The following is a 23,104-nucleotide window of genomic DNA, read 5'->3' as shown; positions in this document are numbered from 1 at the left end:
TCCATATGAAACAATATAGGCTTTCAGGATCTCACATACAAATGGACGTATATAACATATAGCTGAGGAATGCAACATAAGTATATACATGTGGCATCGGGAGAGTGTTAGACGTCAGACATCCTGTAACTGCATGATGTAACATCTAAGGGCAGTGCGTATGTAGCATATGGATAACGTGTGATCCAATTTGATTTCTGTAGTAAGCAAGATGATTCCGTATATTTGTACAATATACCGCTATCCGGAGGACGGATCTTTCACAGTGTATGCTTCATTAGTTATTTCTCTGTTAAATATAGTTATGTTAAGAAAATGTACAAATTTTAGTCAAGTTGCAAAGTTTTGGGGGGTCCGTACAGGCCCTTAGCCATCCCCAAAATGTAGGGAGGTCCGGTAGAAGTTCGGGGGGAGACCCAACCATATTATTTTTCATCACCATATTATAGTTCATTTGTAAACTTACCGTGAAAAGTTTAGGGGGCCAGTAAAAAATTATGGAGCCCAGGCTCTCTAGACCCCCTGTGGGTATAGGCCTGGACCCGTACCCTGTGGACTCCCGTGAGTACGCCCCTGGTGCCATTTATTCTCTGACATGATCCAAGATGCATATGTTTCACCTCTTTCACTTCAGCGTTTCGAAAGATATTCCATTTTTGTCCAAAAAAAGAAAAAAAAGAGAATGGATGGAATAGAGTTAAGCGGTTTTTTTTTTTTTTTTAGCAGCGAGGTGATTTGAAACGTGGACTTATAGTTTAACATGGGAAACAAACCCCATGAACTTCCGTCGGGAATCGAACCCAGGTCTTCCGCTACAAAGACACATACGCTAACCATATAGCCGCGAGGGAGCACTACGAAAAAGAAGAAAGAGAAAATGCCGCCTTACATCCCTCTTTAGGATACCATTTCAAAAAAGTCTGTTTTATTCTTTGCTTTTGTAAAAAAAGAAAAGAAAAGAAAAGAAAAAAGAATATCTGTCGAGATTTCAAGTTTCTAGCTATAACAATATGACCTGGGCCTTTTACTCTCTTGTATAATAATATAGATTCAGTTCCAGCTTAAGCTCAATATAAATAGCCAACAACAAAATACTACTTGTAGATCACATGGCAATCGCATTGTGGAACATTCTGACTAATGCACATAAACGAGAGAGAGAGAGAGAGAGAGAGAGAGAGAGAGAGAGCTAGAGGAGAGAGGGAAAATCTAAATGACGTAGACCAAATCCAATCTAGTGCTCGAACCAGAATCCAATTAAGCTGAAGCCAGCTGCTATTAATCCTGATTAAATTGTTTGTACTATGCGTGCTAATTTCTATTACTCGACTAGCTACAGGGCTCAAGTTTGAAAATTTCATCTGGGAGACGGACATTCAATCATCGACTGAAGTATTTTCCCTATACATATGCCTATATGTTAAAACATTACTCTCGGAATATGCAATATCACGATTTCCTATAGTAATGATGTTCCATTAAGTTAATTAAATTAAATATTAGTAAACGTGTATATTTGATTTGCTTATTTACGTTATAGCTAATATTATATTGAAACGATATAGCTAATATTATTAGGGAAACTCGATGAACAAATGAAAAGTACGGGCCACCACACTAAATTTTTTTGCTCCTATTTCTTTCATGCTGTAGTTATGCCTGTTACAGAAACATTTATTAACGAAAACATAAACAAAAACGAATTGAGTTGAGTTGAACTTCCCTTTCAGCAGCGAGGCTATATGAGACATGGACCTACTGATTAACGTGAAATTCGAAACGCAAGAGCTCCCGCCGGGAATCGAACTCAGGTCTCCCACTAGGGATGGGCACAAGACGAGTCGAGACAGGATTTTCCTGACAAAATTCGAGTCGAGACACGGCTCTTCCAATAGAAAATAATACATTTTTCGAGTCGAGACATCAGTTTTACAGCACATTTTCGAGACGAGACGGCCGCAAATCTTGTCTCGTGCGCATCCCTATCTCCCACGCCAAAGGTGCGTACGCTAACCGCTTATCCACGAAGGAGCTCACAATTAAAGAAGTGTTTTCGGAAAACTTTGAACTTACAATACCCGCTCCGAAGAGTAAACTTCCCCTTGTGAGTTCGTTCAACCGAAATGACTTAGGCCTATACCATACTGCAGGATTGATAGACTAATATTTATATACGAGGAATGAACAAAACACAATTGAGCAATTTTCGACAGAAATCGAGTCATTATGTGTATACTATTTGCAGATGATACGACGTTTGTTGCTGAGTCTAAAACGAAAATTAATAGGATGTTAGCAAATTTGAGGAAAGGCTGTGAAGAATATGGAATGAAAATAAATGTTAGAAAGACAAAAGGTATTGTGACTGAAACGAAGCCGTTGGTGTCAAATATAGAAGTAGGAAAGGAGAAAATAGAACGGGCGATTAGTTTTCAATTCTTGGGTAGTATTTATTAGCAGTGATATGAAATGCAAACATGAAATAAAAGCGAGAATAGGAATGGTGAAGAAGACTTTAGGAGGAAGAAATGAATATTTTGTGAGTTCTTGAGAGATTAGAAAAAGACTCATAAAATGTTTCACGTAGAATATTGCACTATTTGGGACAGGCACATGAATATTACGCAAAAGCAATTAAAAAGAACTAGAAGCTTTCTAAATATGGGTGGAGAAGAATAGATGGATTTAGGTGAGTCGAATGGAAAACGAATGAAAGGATGTATAGTGACAAAAGAACAATTTTAGATGTAATTGAGAAGAGGAAGGGAAACTGGTTGGAATATTGGCTAAGAAGGAACTGTATCAAAAAAGTATCATGAGAGACTTGCTAGAGGATATGGTAGCCTTAAAGAGAGGAAGGAGGGAAGGAGTCTACAGTTGATAGACGAAATAAAAGTAGAAAAATAGCACCTAAAAACGAAGTTATCTGAAGACTGTGGAGAATGGAAGCTCCTCAGTTGCGGAAAGTGACCTGCCAATGATAGCAGAATACCTGGTGATGACTTACAGGTAATAATGTTTTCTAACGCTGTACGATTATGCGCTGAGTCTAAAAAAGAAGGTAATGATGATAACAAAAAAAAATGATAGAAACGAAGAAAGTGGGACAAGATAGGAAAACGCGAGAAAATCCACGCAAACGGTGTTTGTCCACCACAAACCCTTCCTGGCACGAGCTAGACTCGAACTAGGTAGTCATGTACAAAAAGCAAGGCCTTTACCACTGAGCCACAACGATCTCGTACGGATCATTCTAGACGACATGCGTAGACGTAAAATTATAAGATTCTATAACCCATCTTCGGTTTAAGATAACCAAGGCAACAACGAGATATTGGGAGGCCAAAACATTAAAAAAAAAAAAAAAATGGAAAATAATTATTTCCATGTATAACGGTGTCTTTGTGATAGTTTCCTGAAAACGACAGGTCTCTACCAGAAAACATGATGGATCACCTACTTACAGAGATGAAAGGTGTAATGAAACGATGGTCTTTTATTTCTGTGGCCAGAAGACGAAAAGAAATAACACTGAAGTAGGTGCATTGGACTAGCGAGAGTGTGTGTGTGTGTGTGTGTGTGTGTGTGTGTGTGTGCGTTTTGGAAGAAGCATGAAAGAGAGATACCATAAATATTTCTTACACACTCATCCGTCATTCCAGTACGTGTGGATTATACATACGAGGGGTGTTGGTGAAAGTGGATAAAATAGGGGAACGTAGTTATAAGATTGTGATAGTATCATTCACAAACACAAAAGCAAAACGCATATATATAGTTTTCCTACATTGGGTGGTCCTTTTGACATAGATCACATACCGAGGCCTTTCTGTCAATTGACATTAATTAGGTCTTAAGAATATATATATTAAGAGGTGTGGAGGAGAACCGGACACAAGTAGCTCAGACAAACACCAGGAATTCTGCTTAGGCTAATACGTACACAGAATATTCAAATAGTTAAAATGTATTTACTGTATGTGTGTGTGTGTGTGTGTGTGTGTGTGTGTGTGTGTGTGTGTGTGTGTGTGTGTGTGTGTGTGTGTGTGTGTGTGCCAATCTTGAAAACTCAATGTGTACGATGAAGAAAAAATACACATGACTGTTCAATAATTGTATTAGAATCACGCACAAACTTAAAAACGTCACATTGACGTTTCCTAGATCCTGTAAGCCTTGTTTTACTTTCCTTATCTCTTCAGTATTTTTTTTTAACGACGAGAAAGAGAAAAACTGAAGGCGTATATATGCATGAGCATACTATTAAAATTTCGCGTTATCGACATGAGCAAGGCAAACCAGTTTTTGGGTCAATTTTCTGAGACATGTATTTTCGTTTCTCTGTCAAATACAAAAATAAAATAAAAGTTGTTCCATTGGTTCCATTGTCGCAAAGTAGACATCTGTCTAACTTAACCGTCCTAATGAATATTATATTGATGAAACTATATACACGGGTAATCCCAAAATTGCTACAGGGTGTCTCAAAAGTCCCCTGACATAAGATAACTCTGTTATTGTCAGAGTTACAACAAAATGTAAGAGAGAAAACCGTCTCCAAATATGATGTTTTAAATCTAAAGTGAAGGATTTTTTTTAAAAAAAAATTGACGGGCCATTTGAGCTGTACACTCTTTATACGCCCAATGTTAAATGAAGATGCAACGTTGCCATTTACCTGGGGCTGGGGGAGGGAAGGACGGGACGGGAGACGAACATATTTTGTAAGAGTATGGTGATTGGGGGCATGTTTCAAATTGGGCTGGCCATCGACACGTTAGCGCAAAAGACAGTTACTTCATTTACTTATGTTGTGAGTCCAGTTAAATGGCAACGTTGCATTTTCATTTAGCATTGGGCACATAAAGAGTGTACAGCCCAAACTGCTCATTCGATTAAAAAAAAAAAAAAAACTCTTTCACTTCAAATTGATAACCCATATTTGGAGATGGTTTTTCCTCTTACATTTTGTTGTAACTCTGATAATAAAGTTATCCTGTCAGGGACTTTTGAGACGCTCTGTATATTTTTCAGAAAAACAAACAAACTTTTATTTTCAACGATGTTTACATCATTTTAAAGTTTATACCTTTACCTATTTTTCTACATGACCGGCATTTTGGCCAATGCATTTTTGTAGGCGCCGTAGTAACTTTTATACGTCTATGTCCTACCACCGCACACCGCCATGTGTTAGAGGAACCTTTGAACTTCATGTTTCACCTCTTCGTCATTGCTGGAACGTGTTTCGGTCAAACGTTATTTTAACTTAGGAGGTACCAGTCACCGATTTGCTTTGCAACTGTCTCGTCAGGAATTGACAGCCTTCCGCTCCTTTATTCGTTCAGTACGACCAGCTACACTATTTCCGAACATTTTTGGTGTCCATGCACTCACTACTCGTGGCTTCCTTCTGAATTCGACAGAATTTCGCCTACCATAGATATTTTTTTCTTTACCTATGAAACGATTTTCGACCCGCATTGTATCATGTAAAAATTTTCCTAATCTTTTTGTTAATGCTTTTTTTGCTTATATTTTCTTGTTCTCATACTACTTCCTTTATTACCTACTAGGAAAATGTCTGCTTTCCGTACGGGAAGGATAAAGTATATGGAAAATATTTGAAGGGTATATTCATTTTTTTTCTGGTTTTCAAGATGCTTAATGAAGGTACACAGAGAAAAATCCGTTCTCCGGACAGCGGTATATTGTACAAATATACGGTATCCTTTTGCTTACTATAAAAATCAGTACGGAGCATACGTTATCCGTATGCTACATAGGCACTGCCCTTAGATGTTACATCATGCCGTTGCAGGATGTCTGAAATCTAACAGTTTCCCGTATATCACATGCATATACTTATGTTACCTTCGTCAGCTATATGTTATATACGTCAATTTGCATATGAGATCCTGACCGCCTATGTTGTTTCATACGGAAAGTACGTATAGATGGAACGCTTATACAGGAAGTATTATAAAACATGCGTTTTCAGTTATACGTCTGCTGTACGTTAAGTCCAAAAACTACAGGAATTACGCATGTAATCTATCTTTTTAAGTACGCCACCTACAATTTTTTTTCTCAGTGTACTTTGATTTCACTGGAGTTACGTATACGCACATACAATCGATTCCGAATAACCTTTCATGACGTCAAAGACCGAGTCAAATTGTTTTTACGCATTTTAAATCTGTGGATTTGTTCCAATCCATGCAAATCGTTAGGCAAAATCTTTATTTCATCCGTAACACACAAAAATCCTATTAAAATTCACATTGTAATTTTCTAAGAAGTAACTCCTAAACAATGTATTTGCGTAGCTTCGAAAATGAGTCCAATGAATACTTTAGAATACTGTAATGAAGACGGGATGCTCAATAAAGCGGTGAAAAGATCATTACGGGCAAAAACAGAGACAAAATGCAAATCGCTGTGACACCAGGAGAAAAGCTTCCAAACCGGAATTGTTTCGGTCAAAACAGGACGAATGGTGACGCTACCTTGATATTAATGTATACTTTAATTTTGGGGACACAATTCAGTTGAAGAGAATATGCAGTAGTCTTGTAAATAAAGTACATAGGATTAGCTATTATAAATTCTAGTTCAAAAATAATTCACACTAGCAGTCAATAGGGTTTCTCTCCTTTTAATTGTAGTATATACTGAAAAATATAGGAATTGTCTGGGTTGTGATTTTTTGAGACTGCCTTATTCAACATAAAGTATTTTTTTAAATTAACATTGGGATTAGGGACTAGATTTCTGGATGTTCGGCATCTATGGCCGTCTTAACCCGTCACACGTATGAGAGATGACGTCACTCGGCGATCACACTGCCCGGGGAATTGGAGAGGAAGAGAATGGAGAAGGAAGGAAGTGACCTGGGACTATTGTGTGAGATACATCCCGGCATTTGCCTGGTTTGAATGAAGAAAACCCAGGAGAAACCTCACTCAAGATGGCTGGCCTGAAAAAGCTACTATTGTGCTGCCAAAATATCTTGAGCCGTGGCAAAAATGCGAACTAAAGCTCACACACCCACGCGTTGAGCCAATAAGGGTTCAGCTGTTGCTAAGCGAGAGAACGCGAGTGGAATTCCTTCAGCCGATAGCAGCGCTTGCAACGGAAGACTAGGGATCAAGTCAATGTGGTATATTTATACACCTTTTCGACCGAATGTCCCCCACCGGGAATTAAAGTAGCTTTTGAAACATAGGATCAACGATACTATGAAAGTAAATAGGTCTACAGGACCGATAATCGGGTTTGTGTTAACGTACAGCTTAAATATGCAACCATTAGAAATACAAACAAGAACTTTAGGAATGATCCAAAAAATGGATCAAAAGATTGCGATCTTGGCCAATAATTAGATGTTGGGTCACGAGCCACAAAATTTTTGAACGGCCTCTAAATCGAGTTTTCGTATTTTTTACGGAATAAGCACTTCATGCTGTGTTAAGTGGTAGTTTTGGTTTGGCTCCACTATATGTAGTTCTCGAGATATAAGGCGTACAAGAAAATATTTGACTGAATGAAATATATTGGATTTTTTGGACCAGGGCCCAAAAAAATTTTGAATGGCCCATAAATCGAGTTTTCATATTTTTTGCGGAATAAGCACATCATACTGAGTTAAGTGGTTGTTTTGGTTTGGATACACTATATGTAGTTCTCCAGATATAAGACCTAGAAGAAAATTTTTGCCTGAAATATATTGGATCTTTTGATTTTTTTTAAAAATGGCTTTTATGGGATGGGGATTTTTTCCCCCATAAAAAGGCTACTTTTGAGGGAATTTGCTCTTTTTTTCTGTGATTTTCTCATTCAAATGTTACTTTTGTTTCTTCCCTGTAGTGAATTCTGCAAATTAAAACGCTCGTAAAACCTATATTATTTACAGAATTCTAATTTTCTGTCTTATGGTAATGTGTCAAAATTTGCCAAATAAGAAACTTTTGGGTAACATCTTTAACTATTTTACCCCCTCGAATTTTAACGGCTTTAAAATAAATATTAATGAAGTTTTTTGTTTATCCATAAACTTTGAATAAAAATGTGTTCCACAAATTTATTACATTTTCTGAACAGTTATTGTTAACACTTTTTATAGACTGAAATAGTGATGTCGTCACTTTCTCTCCGTTGCCATGGGAATCAATATTTTTTTTTCTATACACACACGTAAAGCGAAAGGTAAATTGTGAATTGGAATATGAGCAAGAACCAATGTTTCTTTCAGAAACAATGTTCCGGGGGGAGTACACTTGATATTCCGGGGGGCACTTCTGATACTATTCTATTTATTGTTAATATTATAGACGTATTATTTTGGTCTCCTCGAGGGGAGCAGTGTCCCCCCCCAAAAAAAAACAGGTCTGGAAGAAACACTGGCAAGAACAATGACGACAAAAATATTTTTAAGACGAACAGATTAATAATAAGAGGAGTGCTATTTATAAAATTTACGAGTTACTGTCCGGCTCAAACCTCTTGACAATATGCAAAAAGCCAATGGCTTGTAAGAGCGACGCTGTCAGATTTAATTTCCTTTCGTGTACAATTAGATATAACGTGAAACATTTCTTTCGTGAAACACAGATGGGAGAACGAAGTAAAAGCTTCAAACCGAGAAGGTGAAAGAATAAACACTGGTTTAGATTGATTTGTATATGAAGAAACAATCTTACAATAAAATAATGAACTGCTGTAAGTATAATAATGCTTTTCTCACGTAATTTTCATTGGGTACTGTTAAAAAAAAAAAAAAAGCACACCTTAAAAGTCAAAAGCTTTGAATCAGACTATAGAGCTACACATTCACAAAGAAAGGGTAACACCTAAGGAATCCATTCCTAAATTGAAGAAAAAATGACATGATAGAAATTGTATAATTAACGCTAGCATCGTTACCAAGTAGTAGACCATTAGGAAAAGCAACTATATATCCTACTCAGTATAAATATTCCAACGTGCAGATTGACGAACTGTTGGCACAAGAAAATATAGTACAAACACACAACTTAATAAGGAAAATCATTATCTATATATAATATTAATAGATGTGCTAATGCTATTGGCGCATTTATGTCTTTTATCCTTCCTCTTTACGATGCGGATGCACAATTATATTCCCCACGAATGAGAATTTTCCATCTAGATCGATTTTTGAACGGTAGACATGCATCGGATCTTTCCTTGTATTCCATATTAAGTTTAAAACATGTATAATGACAGTGCAACAAGAAAACATATAAGTATGAAAGTTCCAACATCGATTTTTAAAATAGTAATTCTGTTTACATTTCCAATACAATATGTGATACCGATACTACTAAATAAAAAAACATCCGGAACAATTTAAATTAACATTCGACAATGAACAAGGTAGGTACACTTTAACACCTAATGGAACCTCAATATGTGTATAAAACGTAGAATATACGATATCAATAGAAACGTTTCACTGACAAGGAGTCTTACGGAAGTGTCACTCACCGATTTGAATAAAACTTTGCACACTTGTAGAGCATCGAAAAATAATCCACGTCCCACGGTCCCACGTCCCACGATTATGCACTTTAGATTAAGGGAGGTGATGATTAAAGCAAGTGAATGTTGATAGAAGAATTGGTAGAATGAAAAAGTGGAAGGAAACGGGACCACCATGAGAAAACAAACGTACTCGATGTTGTCCACCACAAATTTACTTCGTCCGGGATCGAATCAGAGACCCCACGCACCTCTACCTCTGACCCACCGTATTTGCCTCCATGCCGTTCAACGTACCCAAGCAAACATTTTAAACTTATTCTTTTTATAAGATTATCAAAGGTTTTGTAAGTTTGGGGGAGGGGCGAATTTTCTTCCTATTCCTCCCCAAAAAAGTAGTTTACTGGAGGGGTGATTTTTGAAAAAAAAAATTTCGAATTTTTTCAAAAGGACTTGAACAATTTTGTTTGTATTTTTCATAAAACAATGTTTTATTAACAACTCCATAATATGATAATAAGTATTTTTTTGTGAAGAAAATCTAAAAAGGGTAACTTCCTCTTGGGGGTAAGTTCTTTCTGGACGATTTTCTCCAAACCGTTTCAGACAAGTTGGTTCATATTTTATAAATAAATACTTTATCAAACAACCTTCTAATATGGCGTATTTCAATTGTCCTTTGCTTAAAAAAAAGTCAGAAGGGAAAGTTTACTCTTGCGAGTGATTTCGAAAAATTTTCTCAAAGACAACTCACGTGATTTTGTTGATATTTCACAAATCAATAGTTCGGTAATAAACTGTAATATGCCATGATTTAATTTCATTAATAGGAGCAAGAAAGTTTAGTACATCGGACCGTACCTTTTACTGTATGTTACGTAAAGAAATAAAATAAAAGTCTTGTTTCATTTTTTGCTCCACCAGACTTACTTTTTTTTTTTTCGAAGGGGTGCACACAAGCTGGGTTTAGAGCACAAGTCGTCCCCAATACATTATTTGAGGGACATCATTTTTCATTGATGATACAATCAAACTGGAGAATGGTAAATTATGGGAGGCAGAATGGTAACTTTGTAGGAAGAATGGCAAATAAGTGGGGAAAGAATGGTAAAATTTATGAGAGAATGGTAAACAAGTGGGAAAAATAGTAAAATTTATGGGATAATGGTATATAAGTGGGGAAAGAATAGTAAAATTTATGGGAGAATGGTAAATAAGTTGGAAAAGAAAGGTAAAATTTATGAGAATGGGGAAAGAGTGGTAAAATTTATGGGAGAACGGTAAATAAGTGAGGAGAAAATGATAAATTTATGGGAGAATGGTAAATAAGTGGGGAGAAAATGATAAATTTACGTGAGAATGGTAAATAAGTGGGAAAAGAATGTTAAAATTGATGGGAGAATGGTAAATAAGTTGGGAAAGAAAGGTAAAATTTATGAGAGAATGGTGATTAAATGGGGAAAGAATGTTAAAATTTATGGGAGAATGGTAAATAAGTGGGGAGAAAATGGTAAATTTACGGGAGGATGGTAAATAAGTGGGAAAAGAATGGTAAAATTTATGGGAGAACAGTAAATAAGTGTGGAAAATGGTAAATTTATGGGAGAATGGTAAATAAGTGGGGAAAGAACGGTAAGAAGAATTGTAAATTTAGAGGGAGAAAGATATGTTTGGGAAGAAGAATGGTAAATGTGTGGTAAGAATGCTGAGTAATAAGTTGGGAAAGAAAGGTAAAATTTATGAGAGAATGGTGAATAAATGGGGAAGGAATGTTAAAATTTATGGGAGAATGGTAAATAAGTGGGGAGAAAATGGTAAATTTACGGGAGAATGGTAAATAAGTGGGAAAAGAATGGTAAATTTTATGGGAGAACAGTAAATAAGTGTGGAAAATGGTAAATTTATGGGAGAATGGTAAATAAGTGGAGAAAGAACGGTAAAATTTGCGAGAAGAAAAGTAAATTTGGAAAGGAAGAATTGTAAATTTAGAGGGAGAAAGATATGTTTGGGAAGAAGAATGGTAAATGTGTGGTAAGAATGCTGAATAAATGGGGAAATAATTGTAACATTGTGGGTAAAATGGTAAATTTGAAGAAGAAGAAGAAGAGTGGTAAATTTAGAGGGAGAAAGATATGTTTAGGGAGAAGAATGGTAAATTTAGGAGAGAGAAGGGTATATTTAGGGAAACACTGGTAAATTTGTGGTGATAATGGTAAGGTGAATTTGGAGAAGCAAAATGGTAAATTTAGAGGAAGAAAGATATGTTTGGGAGAGCTAGAATGGTAAATTTGTGGGGAGAATGGTAAATTTGTGGGGAGATGGTCAATTTGGGGAAAAGAATGGTAATTTTAAATTGGGGAGAAAGGTATATTTGGGGAAAAAATGGAGAAATTGAGGGATAACGATAATTTTATGGAGAATGATGGATTTGGAGAATGTCCCAAAACCTTTGGAGGGGTGGACACTTTTTTTAAAAAAGTTTCCATGCCATATTTCAAAAGCTTATAGCTGTTTTTCATCTCTCTTCTGCAATGTCCACGTTCCTACTCGTACAGTATAATACTCTGTTATTGTTACTGTTTATTTTGGGCTAGTCGATAAGGGTCTAGGTCAAAACCCCCACAGCCAAAACCCCCACACTCAAGAAATGTCAAAACACCCACACAAACGGTCATAACCCCCACACAAATGGACAAATCTCCCAAACGCACGAACGGTCAAAACCCCCACAGCCAAAACCCCCACACTCAAGAAATGTCAAAACGCCCACGCGATCAGTCATAACCCCCACACAAATGGACAAATCTCCCAAACGCACGAATGGTCAAAACCCCCACAGCCAAAACCCCCACACTCAAGAAATGTCAAAACGCCCACACAATCGGTCATAACCCCCACACAAATGGGCAAAACAGCCACACATAGCAACGGTCATAATCCCCACATAAATGGACAAAACTCCCACAAAATCGGACAAATCCCCCACACTCTGAAATGATCGTCATTTCACGTCTTTGTTGCGGCTCTTTATGACGCCCAAGAAGAATAGTTGCAACATCAGTTTAAGTGGAATAAAAAATGTTATTAAAAAGTACAAGGGCAATACATGACTGTGGGTTTTTTTTCAATTTGTGTGGCAGTTGTGACTATTTCTGCATGTGGGAGTTTTGTCCATTTGTGTGGGGGTTTTGTCCATTTATGTGGGGATTATGACCGTTGCTATGTGTGGCTGTTTTGTCCATTTGTGTGGGAGTTATGACCGTTGGAGGTTATGACCGACTACCAGTGTGGGGGTTTTGGCTGTGGGGATTATGACCGTTCGTGTATTTGGGAGATTTGTCCATTTGTGTGGGGGTTATGACCGATTGTGTGGGCGTTTTGACATTTCTTGAGTGTGGGGGTTTTGGCTGTGGGGGTTTTGACCGTTCGTGCGTTTGGGAGATTTGTCCATTTGTGTGGGGGTTATGACCGTTTGTGTGGGCGTTTTGACATTTCTTGAGTGTGGGGGTTTTGGCTGTGGGGGTTTTGACCGGTTCCCGTCGACGATAAGTACTCTACCTATGAACCGGGCGACCCAGATTCTATCCATGGTGAAGGCTTCCCTCGTTTCAGTCCACCTCTGAAGTTCACCTAGCTTGGGCCATATACGTTTGGGACGTGGGCTGTCCTGAATTGAGAGCGACCTATACTTTGCTACCATGCACATTAATAATACAACACAATTATACATTCCTAAATGGAGCCTTTCTTCTATATTCGTTTTCTAGAGTATAGTTTTATTCTGTTTCTTTCAAAATATGTATAAATAAACAAATTCCACCTTTGTCGTTTTCAAAATAGATTAGCGTCATACTAAAAGCCTGACTACTGCAGGAAACATACGTTAATCGAATTCTTTAGTATGGCACTATTACGCGTCAGAACGACTCTGCATAAGGTCCATTATGTTCTGCAAAAAGAAATGAAATGAAATCTTTCAGTTTAACGTCTCACGATTTTACCGTTTAGGGTACTAAGGGAGATGATGATTAAAGCAAATGATTGATGATAGAATGAGAAAGTGGGAGGAAAGGGGAGTACCCAGAGGAAACCTATGGACACGATGCCCACTACAAATTTACTTGGCCGGGGCTAGAACCAGGAACCCCAGGACCCAGGAACCGCCAGAGGTAAGCACTCTACCACAAGCCACCGTGTGCCCGAATTATGTTCTGAAAGTAAATCCTAATTTCAAGAGTACAAGTAAAAAAAAAAAAAAAATGCAAATCCACTTTTAATTGCTTGGAATTGGTTAAATGATGAAAATTGAAAAGCTTTCGAAATGCTAAATCAACTAAACCCCGTAGGACAGTGATGGGCAAACTAAGGTCTACGGACCAGAAGCGGCATCCCTGAAAGATTCTATTCGGCCTGCAACATGATTTCTAATCTGATGACAAGAAGAAAAGGATTAGTACGAAAGAATCGTATTAGAAACAAGTTGACAGATAAACATGTAATTGTTTTTCTGAGAGTCAGGGCATCCTAGTTAAAACCAAATTATGATATTTTTTTTTAATGTATTCACAATTTCATTCGTCACATATTCCTTCATATTCTTCCAATCATTAATAGTATTTAGCATTACAAGGAATTTGTAATAGATATGTACCCCAGAGATATTTTTAATCAATTATATCGGCCTGTCTCAAGTTCCTTTTCATTTTTCTTTGATCCGCTTTAATCACCATTCCCCTAGTAGACGTACACTGAGAAAAAAATGTAGGTGGCGTACTTTAAAAGGTAGGTTACATGTGTAATTCCTGTAGTTTTTAGACTTAACGTACAGCAGACGTATAACTGAAAACGCATGTTTTATAATACTTTCCGTATAAGTGCTCCATCTATACGTACTTTCCGTATGGAAAAATATAGGCGGTCAGGATCTCACATACAAATGGACGTATATAACATATAGCTGACGAAGATAACGTACATATATGTATGTAATATAAGGAAGACTGTTAGACGTCAGACATCCTGCAACGGCATGATGTAGCATCTAAGGGCAGTGAGTATCTAGCGTATGGATAACGTATGCTCCGTACTGATTTCTGCAGTAAGCAAGAGAATTCCGTATATTTGTACAATATACCGCTGTTCGGAGAACAGATTCTTCTCAGTGTATACTAGAGAATTGAAAGTAGCAGCGAATATTTGTTTTCTCCAAATTTTGATGATTATACCTTCCCATGAGCCAACTCTTTATTTATGGGCATCTATAAAAAGTAGGCCAATTAATAGAAAAAAATGTTATTGTGGACAAATGGAAAAACATTTGTTTGTAATTGTATATACAACGCCTTGTTACACTAACTCGTCCACCTGTACTTGTCAGTAACATGTCAGCATTTGATTCGTCTATTTCACAACTTTGTCTAAATAATTAAAAACTTTATTTTATTTTATTTTTTTTATTTTGTTTTTAAATGAACGCCATGAACAACATGTAGGGCAAAGACGTAAGTTGAAATAAGCATTGGAACATGTTATTTTATTTCAGCCCTGGAGAGAGAGAGAGAGAGAGAGAGAGAGAGAGAGAGAGAGAGAGATGCCTCTTTTCAAAGAAGTACATAATGTAGTCCTTAAATTATCCTTGTATGTGTCCCTCACACATCGGTATCTAGGTTCCTCATTTCTATCTCATTCCGTTCCTCATTTGGTATTTTTAAAAAAATCAATCACAAGCAGTATATAGTAGGCTATCTATAGTACCCGATCCATGAAACTCATACGATTTTTGACCAAACTTGGGCCAAACAGAAAAGTATGTAACTGAATAAATTAATCCGAATTTCACCAAATTTAACATGGTGATAAACCTTGGCATGCTGAGTACCAGTGGCGAATTTAGGGGATGGCGGGCTTCCGGGCTTAACCCCCCCCCGAAATCTTACTTACTATAGTAAAGTATATGAAATATCTTGCTGAATTTTCACATTTTCAGGCAAAGCCCCCCCCCCGAAAGTTAGCAAAGCCCCTCCCGAAACAAAATCGTAAATACGCCACTGCTGAGTACGCATATGAAATATCACGATTTTTTTTTTCTTTGGTTCTCGAGTTATGTACCATAGAAGTTGGGGATTTGGGAGTTCGTCAAATTTTCGGGAGAAAAAATACATGAAACTATTATGGTCTTAAACTTTAATTGCGGGTAGCACGGTGGTTCAATGGTAGAGTGCTTACCGCTAGTGCACAGGGTCCCTGGTTCGATCTCTGACCAAGTAAGTCCGTGTTGGGTAACAGGGTGTCCATCTCAGGGTACTATCGTTTTCTCCTACATTAGCATTTCACCAATTCTTCCATTATCATTCACTTCCTTTTCGTCTCCCTTAGCCTATAGCGGGTAAAATCACCGGATGTTAAACTGAAAGATTTCATTTTATTTTCAAATTTTAATTTGAGACAGAACAAAATAAACATGATGTTCTAAATGCAGTGTATGATTAGAATAAAGAATATATTTTAAAAAAAATCAACGAAATACGTTTTAATATGGAAACTTTCTAATTCGCCGGTTCTTACCTACTATAACCCTCCCTCCTTTCTCAGGTGTTACATTGACTAAAAGTGTATGTTCATATATAGATCATGTTCACTTGTTTAGTACATTATTTTTAAAGTTTAGAACTTCTTTTACAAGGGGTATCTATTATCCAAAGGGCTTAGGCTCAAACCCCCCCCCCCTTCCCAATTTACCTATAAGAGCCAACATTTACCATTCTCCAGTTTTGGTTGTACCATTTTCAATGAAAAATTACGTCCCTCTCTTCCTAAATAATATCATGGGCGCAACCTTCGCTCTAAAACTCATCTGTGGACACTTCTCAGTGTTACTATTTCGTTTTTCTCCTTTCTGAAGTTTCGATAACGTATGACTTTCTGTCATGATTTTCCTCTTGTGTGTACCGTTAGGCCTAGAGATTAAAAAAAAAAATAAAAAAAACTTTATTCCCCACCCTCACCCCTTACGTACTCCACTGGTAATGAAAAGGATATCTTGTCTCGGAAAGTGTATCTGTATTTATTGAAAGAACTCTGTTTGTTCTCGTTTCATGGGTAACCCACACAACTTACTGCAACTGATGGTGCATAAACGCAAAACTATAGACATAACTTTTTTTAAACATGAGCGCAAGCTAAGTAATTCTTAATTTAGAAATGAGATTCCTTGCTAATTAGTCTCTCTCTAGCGTTATTCTGTTCGGATTCGATTCCCAATCGGAGCTTAAATGTATAGTTAGAACTGCATAACATACTACATGCAATTGATCCATACATTCATGTGTCATATGTAGGTTTGATGTTGATAAAGACCTTTATACACCACGCAAAATTTCATGTTAAACTGCATGCAATTTATTAACATCTATGGACACTACTCATTACACATAGCTTGCAAAAATTAGAAGAATCGAGATCGCACAGAAGAATATTTGAACAGAATGCATACAACATGTCACATCCCTGGAATCTACTTGATACAAATAGCTTTCAAATCATATGAACCGGGATAGTACCGGATAATACTGGAACAGATTGCATGCAGTGATTTACCTACTAAATCAAAGTCTTTAAACAAAAGCAAAGATGAAGGTTATTTTAGAACCCCAGATACGAAACCAATATTGTTCTTCGAAAAACTTACTTTCTAAGTAATTTAATATAATACATTATAAATAAAATAAAGAGTTTGTGTGTCTGTCTGTCTCTGTGTGCAGCCTGGGGATCAGACGAGTTTAGCGAGAGTTACCAAATGTTGGTCATGGGTACCTTGGTCCAGACCCAGACCAAGACAAAGCGTTTTTCTTTTGTTTTAATTCGAACCAGGAGTCTCAGGGGGTACGTCAACCTGGACATGCAAAAGTAGCAGAAAATGACCGATATTAGTGTCAAATAAGGTGAAACTCCAATCGTATTAACTTCCAAATTCACCCCATGTAGCTGCGGGCCTTGAGTCACCGGGAGGGGGGATACCGAGACATGTACAAATAATCCAAAATGACCGATATTAGTGTCAAATCCATAGTTTTCGCGGTCGCTGAGATAAATGGTGATACTGCCACAGGCGTTGAGTTCCAAATATAGCCCCCACCAGCTGGGAACAAGAGGCTTTTTTTTTTCAAAATTCGAATCAGGGGATCTCAGAGAGCTTTTACCGGGATATGTAAAAGAAGTAGAAACTGGTCGATATTTTTTCCTTTCGTTGTTTCCTTTGTTTACATATATATTTTATCTGACCTATGCAAAGAATGGGTATTTTGGCTAGTACCTAGGTAAATATACCTAAATAAGCTTTCAGTCAACTAGATTTATCTAAATCAGAAACGGCACAAGACTTTCCAATTAAGAATTCTATATTCATGTCTATTTGTATAGTATCGGCTCATACTGGGACAGATTGCATGCAATGATTCCATAGTAGATAAATAAAAGCCTTTAAACAAAAGTACAGATAAAGGCTACTTTAGAAACCCCCAGAAACGAAACAATTTTGTTCTTTGTAAAAACTTGTTTTCTAAGTAATAAATAAATAAGGGTGCAGTCAACTAGCTTTATCTCAATCAAAAACGTTACAAGATTTTCCAATTAAGAAACTTGTGTTCATATATATTCATATAGTACTAGATAATACAAGGACAGATTGCATGCAGTGATTACCTGGTAAACCAGAGCCTTTAAACAAAGATACAGACAAAGACTATCTTAGAAACTCCAGATACGAAATAAATGTTCTTTGTAAAACTTATTTGGTAAGTAATAAATAAATAAGCGTGCAGCAGTCAACTAGCTTAATCTCAATCAAATATATTACAGACTTTACAATTTTTAAAAAAATATGTTCATGTGTATTCGTGTATATCTTTCATGAAAGGACAATTCTAGACCTCGGGTGTAGAAGGTGATAACCCACATTTCAGAAAAATTTTAGTTCTGTGAATGAACTGCAAGTTGTCACCTTATAAGTGCGTAAAATTCGCCAGAGTTGCATGTCACCGTGCCCTTCCATGCCATGTTTCACCTTGAACAGACTGAGAAGAGTAGGGATGCGCACGAGACAAGATTTGAGGCTGTCTCGTCTCGAAAATGTGCTGTAAAAGTCATGTCTCGACTCGAAAAACGTATATTTTTCTATTGGAAGAGCTGTGTCTCGACTCGAATTTTCTCAGGAAAATTCTGTCTCGACTCGACTCGTACGCATCCCTAGAGAAGAGGCTTGTCGCCCTATTCATTCACAAAACTAATTTTTTTTGTGATATGTGGGTTATCACCTTCTACACCCGAGACCTAGAATTTGTACATCCAAAACAAAAAGTACTATACTTAGAAATTCTTAAATAGTCTTATATTTGTTTATCAGTAAGATAAAACTCTTGATTTTCAAGTCATTGTCATAAATTAAGGACATTCTGCAAGATACCATATCTGAATAATAGATTTAAAAAACTATTCAACAATTACTTTTAAAAAAATCTCACTTGTACATGGGCGTTATTATTATTATTATTATTATTATTATTATTATTAGTAGTAGTAGTAGTAGTAGTAGTAGTAGTAGTAGTAGTAGTAGTAGTAGTAGTAGTAGTAGTAGTAGTAGTAGTAGTAATAGTAGTAGTTGCATACAATTAAAGTGACATGTTATCACTTTGATTCAAATTAACAATCCTATTGAAGCTTAAATTTTCCTAATATATCTACCTGGATTTCTGACAACGCCACTGCGAAGTATCAGAACAAAATTATTTTTTTCTAGGTAATAGGTTTTTCTTGAAAAACAATCCAGTTAGGGTTTAAGGTCTTTTTCTGAAGCCTTAACTATTAGGTCTAATATACATCTACAATTTCGCAACATCATTAGATTACGAAAACAGTTAGCATATTCGATATAGAAGAAGCTTTTGACATGTTTAGTTACTTATTACTAAATACTAGGTAAAGTCAGATAAGTTTTTCCAATGATTTTGAAAGTGAATACTTACAATACATTTTGACGGATATTCTAAAATTTATTACTGTATTTACAATTAATTGTAAAAGTTCGATTTGTTTGTTTGTTTGTTCGTTTTAAAATATAGTCTAACGTCTCTTTTCAGTATCAAGGCTAAATGAGACATGGACCTGAACCATGAGCTAAGACATGTATTTCCATAAACATATTTTTCAACGCTGAAAATAACAGCAGTAGGAACAGGAAAAGGAATATTCGAAACTAATTCCGATAAGGCCTATAAATTGAAAGTTATCTTTCTGTACTCGCCTGCTGACATTTACGAAAACAGGTTCGAAACCAGAACCTTTCAAATACAAAGCGAGTACTCGTAACTCGTTCGGTATCAACAGCCTTTCATATATATATATAAAGAACTAAAGGAAATGCTACAGTCTGCAAAGGGCTACGGCTTGCCGAATGGCTTTCCAGAACGTTCAATAATGTGGTAACACATCGGTCCAGAGTTTGTCGTAACCAAAGAACCCACAAAGTAAGTACTGGACCAATATAGAAAATCGTACGGGGAATCGAACCCAATGCCTCGATCAGCAAAGTGAGAACCCATTGTTATATAAATGAATATAAATTTTATTATAAGTATCTATAGTCATACGTTAATGACTACACAGAATATTGTTAAACAAAATTCTGCAATCCTAAGGGAATTAAAGGACACTTGACAATAAACTAATTACATTGAAAGTAAATTATGCACTTTGACATTTTGCGAAAATTCGTTCTTAAACATACATCTAATTAAAGGTATATAGAAGGGATTTTCTGGGTTTTAATTCCCTACGCCTTCAGCAAGATATCATGTAAAAGTAAACGTTTACTCTATTAAAGCAGGTCTATACAAGTGCATACACTAAAATAATATGAACTTCAAAGTCTGAACCCCCTTGACGAAATTCTGCCTACGCTACTGCATCTAATAATATTTCTTACAAGGATAAACAAACGACTAATTCCAAACATCAATAATAATTATTATATACCACTACTATTTATCTATAATAATAACAATAGAAACAAAACAATTAACACATACGGGGGGTGGGGAGAACATTATAACCGCAGTGTGGGTGGTCTACAGTATAATTATCGATTATATCTGTTAATACTCAGAACGGAAAGTGTTGTATTTAAATCTATTTTAAGTTAGTTTGTTAAGTTCTTTCTGTATTTAGAGAATAATAGTGTACCACAGGGAACCAACTTAGGCCCCCGGGTTCTTGAAATGGTCTGTCAAACCTGAGAGAATAGAAACTAAACACTAAAACAGTTTTTGAAAAGAAGTGACCAATTAAGACTTTAAAACTAGAAAACTAGTTTTGAGTACTTACCGGTAATGCCTGAGGTACTATACATGTCTACGTCCAGCGCCCAGTTATAAAACGACGCGAGTGTGGAGCCGCTGGGATTGTATGTAGCCCTCTGAAAAGCCGGATCAGTATAGAATATAACTGATTGATAAAATGAAAAGATATTTTAGTTATAGCGGGACAAAAGGGACGGTGAAAATTTTAGCGTTATAACCTTGTCTTTGGAAGCCGACAAAGATACAGGGAACGCCGCCGCACAGATTGCAAGAAGCTCGAACAATGGCTTCCTCTGAGAACCAATAACTTTCCAGAGGCTCGCCACTGAAGCACCACTCAGGCAGAAGTAATTGTGAAGCCCCTCCCATTTTGTGTTTGACACTGTCAGTTAGCTATCGCGCTTGGGATCATCCCTGCAGCGGGGGAAATGGATCCGTTTCTTTTTTTATATATATACTACATTTTTCCCCTCTGCACAACTCACCATGCGTGTACACACAAAAGCAAAAACTTTTCAATGTAAAAGAAAAAGCCAGTGTATGCTGTACATATGGTTTATTTCTATTGTATTTGGTGGAACACGATATAACCACAGATGATAATCTGGTCGGAAAAGGGGTGCTGGTTGTAGAATCTGCCTGTCTTTCTATGTGTGTGCTTCCAACTGATAAATGAGCTCAATTTACTCTGTAGGCCTCGCTACCTTCATTCAATCTTATGGTAATTCAGTCAAAAGCCTCAAAATCAAATCTTGATCACGGCGTGGCTAATTTCCATGTAGTTTCAAATTTCAAGGAGATAAAAGATTTATTTTTTTTTCACTTCTCTTAAATCAAATCTGTAGAACTTTTTATAAAAAGATGGACAATTATGAAGTTAATTTGTTCGCAAAGCACGTAATTTTAGCGAATTTCGCAACACAAAATCTAAGTAATTTTGCATAACATTGTTCCAATGAAACTTCTTTCACTGCCATCTACGCTAATGCCTTTCGTATTCGTGGTGCCTGGTTCGATTTCCGGATGACTTGAATTCATTTGTGGAAATCCAGGAAGCGTCGAGTAATGGTTAGAGTTCCTGCTTCGCAATCTGAAGGGTCTAGACTCAAATTTCGAGACTGGAAACCTTGGCTGAGGTTTTTCCCATGTTTATTCTTTCAGCCAACCAACTATAGGGATAGTACTCTTAAAATACAGGCTATTATCGACTCTCAGTTTCTTTTCCATTGTTCTTGTTGATTGTGAATGATTCAAGTGGCCTGACCGACTATATTTGGAAATTCGTTAATTAAATATTTAAAATAAGCAGAGATCCCAACGAGGCGAAGTTGAGACTGTCTTGTCTCGAAAGAATGTAATAAAATTAAGAGTCCCCATCACTGCGAAATTAAAATACCGCTAATTTTACAGTAATTTTGTGATATCTTCAAATAGATAAAAGATAATCAAAAAGTGAAACAAGAGCTCCCTAGACAATATTATTTTACATGAGATAACCGTTATTATCATGAATCACTTATTTGTTTTCGATTTCCAGCCATTTAGAAAATCGGCATTTATTTTCGCGTTTATAAAAAGGCTACAAAAAAAAAAAAGCTACTAGGTGACTCGTGATAATGGTACCTCATGCAAAATAGATCTAATATTGTCTAGGACGTTCTTGCTTCACATTTCGATTATCTTTTATCTGTTTGAAGATATCACATAATTACTGTAAAATTAGCTGTATTTTAATTTCGCAGTGATTAGACCTCTTAATATTTTGTCTCCGAAAGCGTGTCTGTTCATATTGGAAGATCTCTATTTCGTCTTGTTTCTCAACACGAAAATTATGTTTCGTGAGCAACCCGAAAATAACGGCAAAAGTGTATGTTCTGACTACACAAAGTTATGGAATGTAAAAATTATTCTTGTGTGTATTTTCTTTTCCAACGTATAGAACGGTTAGGTTCGTCTATCTGACTGTAGAGAGATACCATAGCAAAAACGGTAAGAAACAGAGACAAGTGGCTTTTGAATATGAATTCAGTATCCCAATTAGATGTAAATATCATAAGATAAAATCCCTTAACCTTCTATTTTAGTAGTGGAACACTTACTTCTTGTGCGAGGGGTCTCTGATTCGATCCTCGCCCACGTAAATTTGTGATCTACATCGTCGTGCCGATCAGTTTTCTCGAAGTTTCTCCCGTTAATCTAAGGGACATAGTCGTGGGACGTAAAGGTAGAAATTTCATTAGATTTTATTT

The 23,104-nt window shown here is 36.5% G+C and overlaps 1 protein-coding gene across 1 annotated transcript in view; it reads right to left on the bottom strand.

Annotated features, from left to right (window-relative positions):
- Positions 1 to 21,147, bottom strand: part of LOC145669804 (uncharacterized) — a 54,412-nt gene extending 33,265 nt beyond the window's left edge. Inside the window, exon 1 of the mRNA XM_081738147.1 lies at positions 20,881 to 21,147. The gene's annotated coding sequence lies outside the window, so the exon portion shown is untranslated. The remainder of the gene's footprint in view (positions 1 to 20,880) is intronic.
- Between the last annotated feature and the right edge of the window lie 1,957 nt (positions 21,148 to 23,104).

The sequence above is a fragment of the Thermobia domestica genome, chromosome 14 (genome assembly GCF_964235325.1).
Source record: "Thermobia domestica chromosome 14, izTheDome1.hap1.1, whole genome shotgun sequence".
NCBI lineage: Eukaryota > Metazoa > Arthropoda > Insecta > Zygentoma > Lepismatidae > Thermobia > Thermobia domestica.
Note: the sequence above shows the minus strand (reverse complement) of the source record. Positions and strands in the feature narration are given on the sequence as shown.